Source organism: Saimiri boliviensis, chromosome 19 (assembly GCF_048565385.1).
Source record: "Saimiri boliviensis isolate mSaiBol1 chromosome 19, mSaiBol1.pri, whole genome shotgun sequence".
NCBI lineage: Eukaryota > Metazoa > Chordata > Mammalia > Primates > Cebidae > Saimiri > Saimiri boliviensis.
In genome coordinates, this window is record NC_133467.1 from 3,539,007 (window position 1) to 3,553,323 (window position 14,317).

Sequence of the window (14,317 nt, forward strand, 5' to 3'; positions counted from 1 at the left end):
CTTATATCCTTTTCAGAAGCAGTATTCTGAACTCATAGATTTAGTGAAAGTTTGGATATACTGTGGGATTTTAAACTGAAGTGATTTCCTCTTGAGCCTTTGGAAGAAGGATCTGTAGGCACGGCTCTGTTGTAGCTCTGACAGGCAGTAGTGCCTTTACTATGGTACTGTTATGTTGAAGAAAGCAGCGCATACTATTCTCATATTACCTGCAGTGTCTTTAAAAAAATGTAATAGTAATACAGTCACCCTTAACTAGAACAACGTCAAAAAGAAGGCAAACAAAGATTATAGAGAAGTCAGACTGAGTGTCACGTTGAGCTTACTATTCTATCCACGTGCTGAGGACCCAGGTCACATGTGTCTGGCTATTACCATTCACTTTTTCTTATACACCCCACCAGATCCAGAGAAAATGGATCGCATTGAGCAGTCTGACTAGGAAGATGATAGATCTTCATCTTTAAAGCAATCTTTAAAGCAATATGAGATATTTACAATGACTCATATTTTAAATAAGGAAATAGAGGCTCAAGGGGATAAAGAAAGTTACCTAAGATGACATAGTAAATACATGGTGGTTAATAGAGAACAGAGAATTTTCCTCACCCATGCTAAGGCTGTCTGCCTTTGTTTCTCTGCATCGCGGAATAGCCCTCCCTGTCTTGAGACACTGTCTTTCTTCACTTTGCTGGTGGTCTCATTCACTGTGTCTGCTCCTAGCTCTGGCTTCATACCCCAGCTCTCTGGAGGCCTGGTGGTGCCTTCCCTCTCGCAAGGCCTGATTGGAGGAAAAAGTCTCCATTCCTCTTAGCTCCACTTTCATTGTCGACCCCTTTCCCCTTTAAAGGAAAACAAAACAAACACGTGGAAGAAAATCACCATTACCCTTTCAAGAATAAAAGAAACCAAAATCTCCTATTCAAAGCATTTTTCCCCCCTCTTTTGGGTGTATGATAGGACTTTTATACTCCCGTAGTTAAGATTTCTGTTTTAATCTATAAAATGTAAGGTTTTCCTCTCTTGTGGCTCTGACTTTCTCTTTGGTTATGGCAAATGGGACACACACATACACGTTCTATCCTCTCTGTCGGAGTTTTGTCACCTCAAGTCATGCAAAACAGAAAGATGAATATCTCTAATAGGAAGCATATTGATTAGGGTGGTCTGATATCGTCGGCTAGTAATGCAATAAAAAATGAGCCTTGATTCACTCTGTGAAATGGGGAAAATATTACTTGACCCTTTTTTCCCTCAGTGATAAAATTAGGACAAATGGTATCCATGTGGAATTGAACTTTTAAGAGGAACATTTTATGAAACTAGCCTAAGTTGTTAGAAGGTACCATTTATACATATGCTTATTAAACATATATTTGTAAAATGTTTATGTATATATTATTGATGTTTCAGCTTCTTTTAAAAAAGAAACTAAAACTTTCCAGACACACTGATTCTTGTCCTTCCTCCAACTGTGCAAAAAACTTCTTCCTATTGAAGAAGACAAAGAGAAATGCTGACGTGTGGGTTGGCCAGAAGCCAACTCAGAGAAAGAGATTTGTTTGCAGGAAGTTTATTGGGCATGCAATTTGGGCTCAATACCCGTGTGGTCTGAAGCTCAGGGAAATAGGGCGCACAGAGAGACTGGGCTGAGCTGCAGTCACAACAGAGGCCTTAGTCAATCCTGCAGTCATCATCAAACTTAGGCCTGCCCTTCAGACTTTACCCACCTTGGATCGAGGGGACTGTGCCTTTAAATTGTTCGCTGACTAGTTATGGGATGAAAGCTGCCCCCGCAAAGGTGCTGGGATCTTAGGGCAGGTGGGTCTCTGTAGCTGTGCTTAGCTGAGAGGTGTTGGTTGGCAATATTTTCAGCAGCTGGGGAGTGGGTGGTGTAGTCCTGACGTGGGGGGATCTGGGTGGCACAGCAGAGCAATCACTACCATTAAAACATTAATCAACAGTGCAGATTGTATTCTTCATTATGTTTATATCTACTAGATGACACATGTCATTGCCAGTTTTTTTGTTTTTTTTTTTGTTTTTTTTTTGTTTTTTTTTTTTTTGAGACAGAGTCTTGCTCTGTCGCCCAGGCTGGAATGCAGTGGGGCAATCTCAGCTTACTGCGACCTCCGCCTCCCAGGTTCAAGTGATTCTCCTGCCTCAGCTTCCTGAGGACCTGAGATTACAGGCACACACCATCATACCTGGCTAATTTTTTTTTTTTTTTTTTGTATTTTCAGTAGAGATGGGGTTTCACCATGTTGGTCAGGCTGGTCTCAAACTCCTGACCTTGTGATCCACCCACCTTGGCCTCCCAAAGTGCTGTGATTACAGGAATGAGCCGCTGTGTCTGGCTGAAATTACCACTTATATAGTAAACATTTGTTGAATATTGACAATTTATGTGGTAGATAATCTGAATTTGTGTGAAAGCATATAGCAGTAGAGAAATAATTAGTGGATAGAGAGTCTAGGAAAAAATAGAATAGTTGGTTTTACCAATTTTTATTGATGCTATTACAGAGCAGTGCATATTTCCAAAAATAAATTTTATCTTTTTAAAGAAGAAGCTTTCAGCTTTCTTGATGTTCTGTTTCCTATTATATTGATTTCTGCTCTAATTTTTATTTCATGTTTTCTGTTAACTTCATGTCTTATTTGCTTTTCTTTTTTTGCTTTCTTCAGGTGAAAGCTGAGATAATTGAATTAAGATTTTTTATTTTTTTTAAGGCATTGAAATCCAAACTTTTTATTTATTTATTTATTTATTTATTTATTTATTTATTTTCTTTCTTTTTTTAAATTGCATTTTAGGTTTTGGGGTACATGTGAAGAACATGCAAGATTGTTGCATAGGTACACACATGACAGTGTGGTTTGCTGCCTTCCTTCCCCTCACCTGTATCTGTCATTTCTCCCCATGCTATCTCTCCCCAAATCCCCACCCCCCATCCCTCCCCCATTTCCCCACCATGGACCCCAGTGTGTAGTGCTCCCCTCCCCGTGTCCATGTGTTCTCATTGTTCAACACCCGCCTATGAGTGAGAACATGCAGTGTTTGATTTTCTGTTCCTGTGTCAGTTTGCTGAGAATGATGGTTTCCAGGTTCATCCATGTCCCTACAAAGGACACGAACTCATCGTTTTTGATGGCTGCATAATATTCCATGGTGTATATGTGCCACATTTTCCCTGTCCAGTCTGTCATCGATGGGCATTTGGGTTGGTTCCAGGTCTTTGCTATTGTAAACAGTGCTGCAATGAACATTCGTGTGCATGTGTCTTTATAGTCGAATGATTTATAATCCTTTGCATATATACCCAGTAATGGGATCGCTGGGTCAAATTGGATTTCTATTTTTAGGTCCTTGAGGAATCGCCACACTGTCTTCCACAATGGCTGAACTAATTTACATTCTCACCAACAGTGTAAAAGTGTTCCTGTTTCTCCACATCCTCTCCAGCATCTGTTGTTTCCCGATTTTTTAATGATCGCCATTCTAACTGGTGTGAGATGGTATCTCAATGTGGTTTTGATTAGCATTTCTCTAATGACCAGTAATGATGAACATTTTTTCATATGTTTGCTGACCTCCTGTATGTCTTCTTTTGTAAAGTGTCTGTTCATATCCTTTGCCCAGTTTTGAATGGGCTTGTTTTTTTTTTTTTTCCTTGTAGATCTGTTTTAGTTCTTTGTAAATTCTGGATATTATCCCCTTGTCAGATGGGTAAACTGCAAAATTTTTTTTCCCATTCTGTTGGTTGCCAATTCACTCATTAGAGTTAGACTCATTAGACTGTTTCTTTTGCCGTGCAGAAGCTGTGGAGTTTGATTAGGTCCCATTTGTCTGTTTTGGCTTTTGTTGCCAATGCTTTTGGCATTTTGGTCATGAAGTCCTTGCCTACGCCTATGTCCTGAATGGTTTTGCCTAGATTTTCTTCTAGGGTTTTTATGGTGTTAGGTCTGATGTTTAAGTCTTTAATCCATCTGGAGTTAATTTTGGTGTAAGGTGTCAGGAAGGGGTCTAGTTTCTGCTTTCTGCACATGGCTAGCCAGTTTTCCCAACACCATTTATTAAACAGGGAATCCTTTCGCCATTGCTTGTTTTTGTCAGGTTTGTCAAAGATCGGATGGTTGTAGATATGATGTGTTTCCTCTGAGGCCTCTGTTCTGTTCCATTGGTCTATATCTCTGTTTTGGTACCAGTACCATGCTGTTTTGATTACTGCAGCCTTGTAGTATAGTTTGAAGTCCGGTAGTGTGATGCCTCCCGCTTTGTTCTTTTTGCTTAGAATTGACTTGGCTATGCGGGCTCTCTTTTGGTTCCATATGAAGTTTAAGGTGTTTTTTTCCAGTTCTGTGAAGAAGGTCATTGGTAGCTTGATGGGAAGACATTTCTTATTTTCTAACATAGAGGTTCAGTGCTATGAATTTCCTTTTAAGTGCTATTTGAGCAGCGTCCCACAGATTTGATACGTCCCATTTTCATTTCTACTCAGTTCAAATTACATCTTAATTTTCCTTTTGATTTCTTTGACCCATAGATTATTTAGTAATGTGTTATTTAATTTCCAGATACTTGAAGATTTTTTCAAAGATCTTTTTGTTTCTGAGTTTTATTTTAATCCTATTATGCTTGGAGAACATACTCTGTATGGCTTGGATCTTTTAAAACGTATTGAGACACTTTATAGCCCCAAATGTATTCTGTTTTCATAAATGATCTATGTGCATTTGGAAGAGGTGTATAGGCATGTCTTGTTTAATTGCACTTCACTTTATTCAGCTTCATAGATACTGTATTTTTATAAACTGAAGGTCTGTGGCAGGCCCGTACTGAGCAGCATGTGTTTACTTTATGTCTCTGTGTCCCGTTTTGGTAATGCTCAAAATATTGTAAATTGTTCATTATTATTATATCTATTGTGGTGGTCTGTGACCAGTGATTTTACCATCATCATTGTTCTGGCATGCTGTTAACCTCACCCGTATCAGAATGTGGACTTAATTGATAAATGTTGTTTGTGTTCTGGCTGCTGTACTGCTGGCCATTCCCCATTTCTCTCTCTTTCTCTCTCTCTCCGGACTTTCCAATTTCCTGACACACAACAATGTTGCAATTAGGCCAGGTAATAACCCTGAAATGGCTTCTAAATGTTCACCTGAAAGGAAGAGTTGTATGAGTCTCACCTTAAGTCAAAAGCTGGAAACCACTGGGTTTAGTGAGGAAGGAATCATGAAATGCAGCAATTCAGTCACGTCTTCAGGCTCCAATTCTATTTCTAGTTCTCACGCTATTTCTACCACATCTGCAGTGACTCAACTTCTTCCAGACTCCTGTTATTACTAATGTTTTGGCCTCCTCTCATGAATCACAAATGTCCTCAATGGCATCTGGAATGGTGGATCCTTTCACAAGATTTTCAATTTACTTTTCCTAGATCTACCAGAGGAATCACTGTCTAGCTGAGATCCGGAGGAATTGCTTTCATCTGAGATAGGTTGAAAGCTAGGCCTCTTGCACCAGTGAGCTAAGTTATGAATGCAAAGGAAAAGTTCTTGAAGGAAATGAAAAGTACTACTCCAGTAAACACACAAATGATAAGAAGGCACACCAGCCTCATAGCTGATGCGGAGAAAGTTTTAGTGGTCTGGATAGAAGATCAAAGCAGCCACATTTCTTTAAACCAAAGCCTATTCAAGAGCAACGCCCCACCTCTCTCCAAATCTACGAAGGCTGAGAGGTGTGGCAGCTGCAGAGGAAAGGTTGGAACCTAGCAGAGGTTGGTTCGTGATGTTTAAGGATAGAAGCCATCTCTATAACATAAAAGCGCAGGCTGAAGCAGAAGTGCTGGGGTAAAAGCTTCAGCAAGTCATCCAGAGGATCCAGTGAAGATCATTGATGAGGGTGGCCACACTAAATAACAGATTTTTAGTGTAGACAGAACAGCCTTATATTGGAAGAAGATGCCATCTAGGACTTTCCTACCTAGAAAGTGGAAGTCAGTGCTTGGCTTCAAAGCTTCAATAAAGATTGTTTCACAAACAAGAGTCTTACAAAATTTTTTGTTTCCAGTGCATACAAGAGTTAAGTTTATACTATATTGGAGTCTTATTAACTGTGTGACATCATTATGTCTAAAAAGCAATCTACATACTTTAATTTAAAAGACTTTATTTCTAAAAAATGTTAACCATCATTTGAGCCTTCAGTGAGTCATAATCTTTTGGCTGGTGGAGGGTCCTGCCTTGATGTTGATGGCTTCTGGCTGACCAGGGTGGTGGTTTTAAAGGGTGAGGTGGCTGCAGCAATTTCTCAGCACAGTCGACTCTCTTGTTAGGGGCTAATGCAGATGGTGACTTTAACTTAAAGCCAATGTTCATTTACCATTCTGAATATCCTAGGGCTCTTAAGAATTATACTAAATGTATTCTGACTGTGCTCTAGAAATGGAACAATAAAGCCTGGATGACAATACATCTGTCTACAGCATGGCTTACAGAATAATGAAGCCAACCATTGAGACCTAGTGCTCAGAAAAAAAAGATCTTTCTCAAAATGTTCCTGCTCCTTCACAATGTACTTAGTCACCCAAAAGCTCTGGTGGAGATATACATGGAGATTAATGTTGTTTATATGTCTGCTAACACAACATTTATTCAACACCCCATGGATCAAGGAGTAATTCCAACTTTCAAGTCTTATTATTTAAGAAATATATTTCATGATACTATAGCTGCTAGAGCTAGTGATTCCTCTGGGGGATCTGGGCAAAGCACATTGAAGACCTTGTGGGAAGGATTCACCATTCTAGATGTCATAGAGAACATTTGTGATTCATAAAAGGAGGTCAAAATATCAGTAATAATAGGATTTTGGAAGAAGTTGATTCACTGCAGAAGCGGTGGAAATTGCAAGAAAACTAGAATTAGAATTGGAACCTGAAGACGTGACTCAGTTGCTGCATCTCATGATAAAAGTTGAATGAACAAGGAGTTGCTTCTTATGGATGAACAAAGAAAGTGGTTTCTTGAGATAGAATCTATTCCTATTAAAAATGTTGTGACCATTGATGAAATAACAGCAAAGGATTTAGAATATAAGATAAACTTAGTCGATAAAGCAGGAGTAGGATTTGACATGATTGACTTGTAAAAGAAGTTCTACAGTGATAAAATGCTATCAAACAGCATTATATGCTATAAGGAAATCTTTCATGAAAGGAAGAGTCAATCAAAGCAGCAAACTTTACTTTTATCTTATTTTAAGACATTGCAGCCACCTCACCCTTTAAAACCACCACCCTGGAGGCTGAGGCAGGAGAATTGCCTGAACCCAGGAGGCGGAGGTTGCGGTGAGCCGAGATCGCGCCATTGCACTCCGGCCTGGGTAACAAGAGTGAAACTCCGTCTCAAAAAAAAAAAAAAACAAAACAAAACAACAACAAAAAAAACCCACCACCCTGGTCAGCCAGAAGCCATCAGCATCAAGGCAGGACCCTCAACCAGCCAAAAGATTATTACTCACGGAAGGCTCAAATGATGGTTAGCATTTTTTAGCAATAAAGTCTTTTAAATTAAAGTATGTAGATTGCTTTATAGACATAATGCCGTCACACAGTTAATAGACTCTAATATAGTATAAATTTAACTCTTGTATGCACTGGAAAACAAAAAATTTTGTGAGACTCTTGTTTGTGAAACAGTCTTTATTGTGATGTTCTGGAACTGAGCCTGCAATATCTCCGAGGTATGCATGTATAGTCCACTGTAGTTTTATGGAATGTTCTATAAGTGACAACTCCAGTTGGTTGATAATGTCGTCTTTCATATTTTACTAATTAACTATTTAATTGCTCATCCAATTATTTAGAGAAGCTACTGAAGTCTCCAACCGTAATTGTAAATTTGTATCTTTCAGTTTTATCAGTTTTTGCTTCCTTTATCTTGAAGCTCTCTTATTAGTGACGAACACATTTTAATTTTAGGCCCTTCGGATGAAATTATCTCTTTATCATTATGAAATGAACTTCTTCATCCCTCTAATATTCTCTGTTCTGAAATCTGCTTTGTCTGACCTTAACATAGCCAGAGCTATTTTCTTTAGATTGGTATTAACAAGGCATTTTTTCTTATTTTCACCCATTTTATGTATTTATGTATAAAATATGTTTCTTGCAGACATTATGTAGCTGGATCTAGCTTTTTAGTACAATCTGATGAGCTTGCTTTTTATTTGGGGTGCTAGATCATTTATATTTAATTCAGTTGTTAATATGGTTGTAGTTAAATCTACCTACCATCTTGCTATTTGTATTCTATTTGTCTCATCTATTTTTTGCCCTTTTTTTTCTGGCTTATTTTGGATTAGTTTAGCCTTTTTTATGATTTCAACGTCACAACTTTTGTTGACTTTGTAGCTATAATTATTTTTTTAAAAAAAAATTAGCGTTGGCCGGGCGCGGTGGCTCAAGCCTGTAATCCCAGCACTTTGGGAGGCCGAGATGGGTGGATCACAAGGTCAAGAGATCGAGACCATCCCGGTCAACATGGTGAAACCCCGTCTCTACTAAAAATACAAAAAATTAGCTGGACATGGTGGCGCGTGCCTGCGATCCGCTTCTCAGGAGGTTGAGGCAGGAGAATTGCCTGAGCCCAGGAGGCGGAGGTTGTGGTGAACTGAGATCGTGCCATTGCACTCCAGCCTGGGTAACAAGAGCGAAACTCCGTCTCAAAAAAAAAATTAGTGTTGGCTTCAGGGTTTATAGTTAACATCTTTAACATATGAGTGTCTGCCTTCAAGTGATATTATATCATTTTATGGCCTTGTATATTTAATCAAATTTACAATTTTTTTACCAATTATTTCTTCAAATATTCTTCCTGTCTCCTCCCTGTTTCTCTCTTTTAGAGACTTCAATCACATGTATATTGAATTGCTAAAAGTTATTACACAGATTACTGCTGATTGGTTTTTTAAAATATTTTCTTTCTTTCTTTCTTTTTGAGTGATTTTTCCCCCTCTGTGTTCTATTTGGGTGATTTCATTGTTATGTCTTCAAATTCTGCAACATTTTCTTCTGCAGTGTCCCATATAACATTTATCCTACTTATTTTAGACATTGTAGTTTCCATCTTCAGAACTTTCATTGTGTCTTTTTATATTATTTTACTTACAATGCCTGATCTTTTTCTCTAACTTTCCGAGCATATGAGAGGTAGTTATAACTATTTTAATATTATCTACTAATTATATTCTCTGTATTATTTCTTCAGACGTTTTAGTTGATTGATTATCCTCTTCATTATAGGTTGTATTTCCTAGGCTTCTTTGCATGCCTGACAATTTTTGATTGAATGGCCGGAATTGTATATTTTGCCTTTTCAAATACTAGATGCTTTTGCATTCCTATAGGTATTCTTGTCCTTATTTCTGAGATAAGATTCAGTTACTAGAATATATTTTTATTTTTTCAAATCAAGTTTTGTGAAGTGTGATCAAAGCAAAATTTTGTCAAAGGTTAGTTTTCCGAATAGTGAGGCAAAGCCCTTCTTTGTACTCTCCCTAACACTTGTTAAATTTTACTTTTTTCAGTCTGGCTTTTGGGATTAATCCCATCCCTTTGTAAAGACTGATCCTTTCTAGCCATTTTTTCCTTGGCCCCTGGTAGTTTTATCACAGACAAATGCTAATCAGTATTCAACTCAATACTGAAGCAGAACCCTCTACGATCTCTACAGTTATTTATCTCTGTAGTGCGTTGTTTTTTCATGTTTGTTTGTTTGTTTTTTCCTGCGGATTCTATCTGCTTTAGTCTCCTTCAACTCCCAGCTTTGCCTCTTCTGCTCACAGAGAGTGCTGGACTCTCCCTGGGTTTTTTTTTACCCAACACAGAAGGCTGGACATTTTCTCCAGGCAGTAAATTGTGTAATCATAGTCTCACTTTAGTAGTTCCCTATCTCACAGGGATCACTGTTCTTTATTATCTGAAATCTTCTGAGTCCTGGAAAAGTAAGTCTTTGAAAAGAGAAATCTTTAGCTTAATGACAGCCTTACATCGAGTGACCATCATTTTTGTGTTGATATAATTATTTCCTAGCCATAACTCCCACCTGCTTTGATATTACATGTTGATGACTCATTCATATCAAAATTTATTCTTCATTTATATGTTTATTTGACTATAAATTGACTTGTGGAACACTAGTATGCTGACCTTATTGCATTTATTGATGAATATATTATAATGATTGTGTAGATTATCAAATGGCTTAGATTTGTAGTTTTAAAGTTACAGTATTAGACTTTGTCTGTAGAGTGATGCCATTTGAGGCTGAAAAGACGTGATTGAAATAAACAGATTGGCTCATAGCTGGTCAAACGTCTAGTCTAGAGTCAACCAGTGCGTCACTGTCAGAGCAAGAGACAGCTCTTGGGAGCATGAGCTCCAACCACTTGTCCTAACCTCTAGACCATACTCTCCATCATTCAAATCCCTGAAAATGATTAAGGAAGTACCACTTGCTTTGTTAGCATACTCATGTCAGGTGGCAACTTTCAAGTTTGGTTGTGTCACAGACAGATCTAGAAATGTATTAATCTTATTAAGATATAACAGCTTCCCCTTCTTATCATGGTTGGAAAAGCACATTATATTTTGCAGTGGTTTGACCAATTAAAAAGAAAAGAATCTTACTGTAGCACAGGTGTCTGAAAATACAAATAACTTTCAAGAGACTTTAATATAGTGACCCTTCCGGGAGTGATCTAGAAAGGAATACACTGGGGAAGTAGAGTGATCTAGAACAGGCTGATCATCAGGACGCTTCATGCTACGCTCATGCAGGCACAAGTCTCTGTGTCAAGTTTTCATTTGTCACACAGACCAGTGATTAAAATCACCCTGGGAAGCACTCATGGCCATTTTTTTCCTTCGGACTTGATGTAGAAGCATTTTTACACTGCTTGTAAAGGTGATAATGATAGCTAATAATAAATATGCTGAGATAACAAATTATAAAGCCACCTGGTTTGGAACTTCTCTCACCTTTATGGAGCCCACAGCTCAAAATCAAAGCTCATTCCTGGTAACTTATCTTCCAGGGCTATACATTTTTTTTTGTTTGTTTTATTTCATTATTTCTCCCTCCATCAACTTAATCAATTGCTTTCTTTTCCTAGGCAGTTCTTCTCACAGAAATTTTCATCAGTGTATGAAGACTGTAGCTTTTAACAGTATATTAAGGACTTTATCTCATTTTCAAGTATGATTCACAAGCTAGGCTTTTCAGTTCAAAATTAGAATGACAGTGTATCATTCTATGAGATGTTTAGGACTTGGCTTGTGAGCTGAATATTCAATGCCTCATTGAATATCCCTGTTCAAAAGTCACTCTATTTTTTTAAATTTCAAAGTCATCTATTATACAGTTATTTCAAGTATATTTTGTAAATTTTGGCATGGAGAATTGGGCAGTAGTTTACAGAATTATGTAAGGGTTTTTCAAGTTAAAATGTTTCAAGATCACTCAGTAGGACAACATTTTGTGCCAAAGTGAAAGACGTGAAAAGAGACTTTGAAGGCAGTTAGCTTGGTGAGAAGTTATGAGACCAACTTTAATAATGTAATTCCAAGGCAGTTTATGAGAACCCTACATACCATGGGGGTTTCCATTAGAAAAATATTAAAATTTACTTCTGCGAAATCTAGGGGCTTTCTGATGTTCAGCTGTAACATGTGTGGACTGAAAAATTAAATCTTGTTTCATAAGCATCCTGTGTCAGTTGCTTTGCAGTGCAGGAAATAGGTTCAGAAAGATAAGAAAGTTATACAAAATAGCTATGCAGGATGCCCTGCATACTAGTTCATACCAGTGTGGCCATTTCCAGGAATCAGCGGTTGATTATTTTTCACGTGATATACTTAAAACACAGTGATGGGAGGATGTCAACATTCAACCAAGTTCTCAAGCATGTTTGTCAATACGGTCATATGTTCTTGTATTTATTATTAATGCTGACAGGTGGACCCAGTCAACTCTATGGTGTTTATGCTTTCTCTATGTTTTTCTTGTAATAGGTCACTCAGAAAACATCTTACAATGATCAACTTCATCTACATTTCACCCTTGACATATTTTGCTTCTCCTAAAGTATCTCAAAATATCTTTACTAGACTGGTACAGAGGTTCAAAAATGTATAGTAAAATATGTGTATCATGTGTATCATAGATCTTTAGAAAATAAACATTTTTCACATTTCAGTTCATCATTAGTACAACATGATGAGATAGGCGTTATTCATTTAGAATAAAATTTCTAGCCTAAGACATTTTTAAAAACTTAAGTTCCCAAATCTAATAAAAGATACATATATTAAGAATTTGCTATGTGCTATCTTTTCTATGTATTCATCAGTCCTCACAGTGACCCTAGGAGGAAGGGACTGCTTAATCTCCATTTGACAGATGAGGTAATTATAGGTTTGAGAGGTTAAGTAATTTGCCTGAGTGTACATAGTTAAGGAGTTTTAGGGCTAGAATGTTTAGCCCTAGTTGTCTGATTTGGTACCCAATGGCTGTCCAGTCTACCTAATTTTTCCCCTGATTATTGACTCCATCATGACAGAACCACAGAACATACCCAGGGCTTCTACTGGGGTGTCCATTCTAAAATGTGCTAAGAATTTATGAGTACTAGAATTTAATTTATATAAAATCATCAACAAATTGATGGGTAGGGATAGCAATAATTTCCACAACTGGAGTTCTTTTTTTTTTTAACATATGTATATATATATATATTTACCCATAAAACTGTAGAAACATCTGCCCCTACAATATATCCTTGAGTAAAAGTGATAGTGTTTTAGGAGCTTGTCACAACAACTGATGTATGGAAGAGCCTCTTATCAGTTAAAATGTGTTTTATCAGTTAAAAGTGTTTTAGGAGCTTGTCACAACAACTGATGTATGGAAGAGCCTCTTATCAGTTAAAAGGGTGCCCTCAAGGGTGATCAATTGTTACTGAAAGTATTAACCATAAATAATATGAAACTTCTGTAGGCCATTTCCCTTAACCATTTAAAACATCTACCCTACATGCATGGCAAAGCCTTCGTTTTGAGTCAGCCAAAAAACCCTGCTGGAGAAGTGGCGGTGAGTTTTTCTGGAGTACTGCTCCCTGGCCTTCCTGTCCTGTAAACTGAGATAAATACCCCTGCAGTGAACTTCAGAGCTGGGCTTATGAGCACATATTGCTTAGTAACTGACTGCTTTGTCCTCAGAGGTCAATTCTCTTTCTCTTCAACTTCCCCAAGTGACATCTGCTATGACGGAAGTCTCCCAGCTTCTCAAATTCTCTTTCGGGAGGGTGGCAACTTAGAGCACCCTTTCTCTTGGTGGAAATAAATGGCTGTAAAACTTTGAAAAATGCTAGCAGGAAAGCTAGTAACCACGATTAGTCATAGCCTGCATTGATCTCGACGGATCCTTGCTCTTTTACTTCCATTGGAGCATTCTTTATTCAGAGTAGAAGCCTCAGCTCAATGCTCAAACAGTCTCAGGTCAGGGCACACACACCGAAAATGGCAGTGGCTGCAGGCAAAAGGCTACATCCTAAGTGTGTGATTAATGCTTGGAATTATGTCTTTTTACCAGGGAGGAAATGCTGCTGCAAACCTTAACCTTGAAAATTCAGACTGAAAAATTCCAACATCAGTCCTAGATACAATGATGAATTAAATGAAAATGGATGTGTAGATCCCCTGCATCTGTCTGCATGGCCCTTGGCTAGTGCTCTTCACCACACTGTCTGCAGTGATCTCCTGGGTAGTCGCATAATTAAAACGTGTCTTCCCCATGTATTTTTATCAGTTACTCTGATGGTTGAAGATACTTTAGAACACAGTTATCACTTCCAAGCTGTATTAGCTTCTTATAATGGTTACTCTGAACAGCTGCTAATGTTTTGACCTTTGCAGCTCATCTGAAAAGCAGATTTGACAGGGTATGGTGGCTCATCCTGTAATCCTAAAACTTTGGGAGGCTGCGGTGGCAGGATCATTTGAGACTATGAGTTTGAGACCAGCATAAGCGACATCGTGAGAGCCCTGTCTCTAAAAACAATAATAACTTTTTTTTAAAAACTATAAAATTTTTAAAAGCGGATTTACTTGGCTATTTTTTATTAAAGTGAGTTCAAATTGCGAATTTAAGTGGAAGCTAAATTATCATATGAATGATAAGTACTGATTAAAGGTTACTAGAGGACGAATAAAGAATCAGGGGAAAATGCAATTGGTTAGAGCTCCGT